The 4,813-nt window shown below is 42.7% G+C and overlaps 1 long non-coding RNA gene across 1 annotated transcript; it reads right to left on the bottom strand.

The window, feature by feature from the left end:
* Nucleotides 1-1,059: 1,059 nt before the first annotated feature.
* On the bottom strand, nucleotides 1,060-4,240 carry LOC308679354. Its single transcript, XR_014028760.1, has 2 exons — nucleotides 4,078-4,240; nucleotides 1,060-1,354 (listed from the first exon to the last, which is right to left on the bottom strand). It is a non-coding gene; the product is annotated as an uncharacterized lncRNA (long non-coding RNA).
* Nucleotides 4,241-4,813: the final 573 nt, after the last annotated feature.

The following is a 4,813-nucleotide window of genomic DNA, read 5'->3' as shown; positions in this document are numbered from 1 at the left end:
CCCAATGCTCACATTTGTTTTCTTCTTTATATCTCTTTTATATTTTTATATCGTGCTTTTCAGATTATAAACAGGTGAGCAGGTCTCATTTGCTGGAAATCTTTCATAAATTACTAATATTTTTTTCAAATAAACAACGGGTAAGCAAACAAAACCAAGCCTACATTTAGCTGTGGACTGTATCCATCACAAAGAGAATTGCCCATAAAGTATGAGTCAGCTTCTGATATATTATGCTTTCTTTTTCCAGACAGCTTGGTGTAACTGACAGGTGATAGCAGCCAAGCAGGATGGTATCAGCATAAGTTACTGGAGTTGAATGTCTCCTAAGCCTTGCCAATAATTTATTATTATCTCTCCCTCACCCAGTTGGTGATTTCTTACCATGGGAAATGACTCATTCTCCTAAACAAGGTCAAACGTTTGGCATGCCTACCACTGCTTGAAAATATATCAGCAATAGTATTGCATGCAGGAAAAAAAAATCCCCAATCTGTACGAACTGGTTAATAATTCAATCATTCTGACTTCTGGAATTTCATGTTGGCACATTCTCTTCCTGCCTCAGATTGCCTGGCTGTACTTCTTCCTCAAAGCAGATGCCAGCACAAAGCTGACCTTTGCTGATCCTTGCATAAGAGATCACCAAGATCTCCCAATGGTGTTTGAAAAAAAGAAAAATCTCGAAAAGCCACTGTGCGGAATCTCTTCCATATCCTTGTCATAAAAACTACACATACACATCCATGGAGTCATCCAATTTTAAGCTTGACTTGAGTGAAGTCTTTACTTTATACAGCCTTATACAGAAGTCTTTACCTTATACAAGAGAGAAGCTGTGTGCCCTACATCAGATGGTGAACCAAATAGAAATACTACAAAAGGCAGCAAACACACATGCAACGCAAGGCCTCCAGTAGACATCCTACAGCCAAGTAACCTTTTCCAGCAAAGTCAATATTGCATATTTATTTAGCACAGCATAATGCTGATTATTAGGATGAACACAATAGATAGGAAAGTGGGGAGAAAGCACAAATCCTGATGTAACTCTTGGTATTCCATTTTAACAACGTAGGTTTATTTGCAAAGGCAAATTTCAAGAAAATTATTCTCAGAGATATTGATAATATAAGAAAGTATTTCAAGAATGATTAATCCTCGGTCCAGAAACATTACAGTGTCTGGCAACCAAGTGGTTCTCCTCATCCTCTGAAGGGAAGGTCTACGAGTCATCTGGGTTCTTTCAATGTGACCAAGTATAAAACCTCCCATAAATAATCTATACCCCACTTCTTATGTCGCTCTTCCAAACAATAGACTTTTTCAAGACATTGAATATCGCAGTCTTTTCCTGGAAGGAAAGAGAAAAAAACTTTCAATGGTTTTGACAACAATCATTACCCTTTGGGTTTCATGTAAATTGTTATTTCCCCTTCCTCTGTTATACATTATAAATGCCTTATATAGGAAAAAAGTGCTTATTTTTTAACATCTCTCATCAACAATAGGGACGCGGTGGCTCAGTGGGTTAGGACGCTGAGCTTGTTGATCAGAAGGTCGGCAGTTTGGCGGGTCGAATCCTGAGTGCCGTGTAGCAGAGTGAGCGCCTGTTATTAGTCCCAGCTTCTGCCAACCTAGCAGTTCGAAAGCACGTAAAAATGCAAGTAGAAAAATGGGGACCACTACGGTGGGAACGTAACAGCATTCCGTGTGCTTTTGGCGTCTAGTCATGCCGGCCACATGACCACGGAGACGTCCTCGGACAAGCGCTGGCTCTTCGGCTTTGAAATGGAGATGAGCACCTGCCCGTAGAGTCAGAAACGACTAGCACGCATGTGCGGGGGAACCTTTACCTTTACATCAACAATAGCATCCCTAAGTTTATACACTGCTATGATAAAATCTGTTTTAATCACTTTAATATACTCTTATCTGATGCTTTAATGGGGAGGCTGTTGATAGGTTTTGTAATATGGTGTATGATTGTCAAGCTATTTCCTCTGCATGCTTTTGAACTTAAAAAAAAACAACCAAGACAATGAGTGCAGCCAGGCAGCCATAGCAAATAATGGCAAAAGTAAGAATACAATTATGTGCACTTATATTGAGATGTTATTCTTGCTAAAAATTGGACCCAGAGGTAGCCTACCAACAAGGGACAGCCCCTCCATAAGTGGAATGCATTTTCCAATTAAAACAAGAGTCTTGCATGAGAAATGAGAATTTAAAAACAATGCTGTGCTTCTCTTAACACTATGCATGCAAAAAAAAAACCTTGGCCAGTCTCTCAAAATTCATGCCACAACAAGGACTCACCCAGTATTTTAATATACACACTAGTAGAAGGAGTTGTGCCATCTCAATTAACCAGTGGAATTGCCTTCAGATGTTGTGAGTGCTCCATCACTGGAGGTTTTTAAGAAGAGACTGGACAGCTACCTATTTGTCTGAATTGGTATAGGGCAGGGGTAGGCAACCTTGGCTCCAGCTGGCTCAGGAATTCTGGGAGTTGAAGACCATGAGTCATAAAAGAGCCAAGGTTGCCTACCCCTGGTATAGGGTCTCCTGCTTGAACAGGGGGTTGGACTAGGACAGACATGTCAAACACAAGGCCTGGGGGCCGTATCCGGCCCGTGAAGTGGTTTCATGTGGCCCGCAAAGCTATCCTGGAAACAGTGAGGGAACGGCCCCCGCTGCCTTGGCCCTGGCCCAGAGACCTTCCTTCTGCCAGAGATCCTCAGATCTGTCCCACTTCTGCCCAGGCCCCCATAGGCACCCTTGATGTGAACGATGTAGAGCTGGCCACGCTCTAGCCATGCCCACCCAGTAGGCCACGCCTACCCTGGCCACGCCCACCTGGCCCCCTGAGGGCAACCGCAATGCTGATGCGGCCCTCAATGAAATTGAGTTTGACACCCCTGGACTAGGAGATCTCCAAGGTCCCTTCCAACTCTGTTGTTCTGTTTTGTTCTAATCTCTTATGTACCATGTTTGCTGCCATACGCCAACTTCCAACTTCCCAAGCGCTGTTCTCACAAAGCTTTGCTCAATATGTCATGAGGCATATTAACACAAGGCTAGCAGAAATACGTGGCATTCTTTACTGTCCTTTGTACAGCCTTCTGGAAGCACAAGGCCATGGCAACAAGAGTGCTTTCTACTGGCGTCACTCTAGATCCAAACTAGCTTGAAGCAGTGCAGAGAAATGAGTCATTTCCATTGGCACAGTCGATAACAGGATACAGATTGAGGCAAAAAGAAAATGTCCCTGTCTTAGATCTGCAAAGTAGATTTTGTCCAAAGTAATTAGGAAAGGTGAACACAAAGAATGTTAAATTTATAGTATGACATCGGTGATTTAAAAAGGGTCAGAATAAATCCAAGAATCTAGATTGAATTACTAGAACTCAGCATGGAAAGTAACCTTGAACTGGAAGGATATGGTATCCATTTGCTAGAAGTCCAGATTCAAGTTTCTTGTTTTTCAAACAAAAATTTGGCAGAAATAGATTGAGGTCATTGATATTTATCCTCTGCATTTGGATGTAATAGCACCCCCTTCCCCAAGTACCATATTACTTTATTGGTTTGGGGGTCAGTTGACATGGCTCTGCTTCCTCTTAGTCCAGGGGTGTCAAACTCAATTTCATTGAGGGCCGCATCAGTGTTGAGGTTGCCCTCAAGGGGCCAGGTGGGTGTGGCCAGGGTGGGCGTGGCCTACTGGGTAGGCGTGGCTAGAGTGCGTATGGCCTACTGGGTGGGCGTGGCCAGCTCTACATGGTTCGCATCAAGGGTGCCTATGGGGGCCTGGGCAGGAGTGGGACAGATCTGAGGGTCTCTGGCAGGAGGAGGGTCTCTGGGCCAGGGCCAAGGCAGTGGGGGCCGTTCCCTCACTGTTTCCAGGATGGCTTCGTGGGCCACATGAAACCACTTTGCGGGCCGCATCCGGCCCCCAGCCTTGTGTTTGACATGTCTGTCTTAGTCTATGAAAATAAGCATTTTCTTTCCTGAAGAGGCAAGTGCCACTGTAAAGTACATTTGGCATAGGTTAAAGTTTCTTTTTCACTGACTCACCAAATAAACTTTTCACGTCTGAATCAGAAACATAGAACGGTGGACCTACAACAGAAAAGATGAAGTTAGAAATTCAGAAAGAAAACCCAGCCAAAGCCCTAAGTGTTCCCTTTTAAGAAATGAGAATTCAGGGATTTACTTAGTTTAATGTCAATTCAGTCTGTAACAGTCCATTTATATTTCAAAAAGTAGGTGAATGTCAATAGAAATGCGAGGGAGAAAAAGACAAGTCACTCGAGAAACCTTGTGCAATGGCTTTCTCTTGACATCTAAAACTGTACTCCAGTTTTAGTTCTGAACTGAATGTTACAAAAATTATGGCAGATTCCTAGAATACTGAATAGATGATTTAAAAAACCTGATTTGCTGTTGCTATACTCTAGAGCAGGGGTGTCAAATCTGATTGCATCGTGGGTCGTATCGTGACATATCAGAACTTGTTTTGCCTTTGTGGGGCCGGGGTGGGTGTGGCCTGTGCGGGCCGCATCTGGCCCATGGGCCGCATGTTTGATATGTCTGCCCTAGAGAGTCATGAATATTTTGATTATTCATTATATTATATTCTTATGCATTAATGATCTGGTCTGTTGTAATCATATTTTGCAGTAAATTGTATCTGTTAATAGATTTCTTAAAAATAAATTATCATGGTTGACTAGTTTAAAAGCTAAAGCCATGAAAAAGATGCATGTCGTTGAATAAATACCATAAAAGCATTGGAAAGTATTAGAAAGGA

Source organism: Vipera berus, assembly GCF_964194415.1.
Source record: "Vipera berus genome assembly, contig: HAP1_SCAFFOLD_254, whole genome shotgun sequence".
In the NCBI taxonomy this organism is placed as follows: domain Eukaryota; kingdom Metazoa; phylum Chordata; class Lepidosauria; order Squamata; family Viperidae; genus Vipera; species Vipera berus.
The sequence above is the reverse complement of the archived record's forward strand: the minus strand, read 5'-3'. Positions and strand labels throughout refer to the sequence as shown.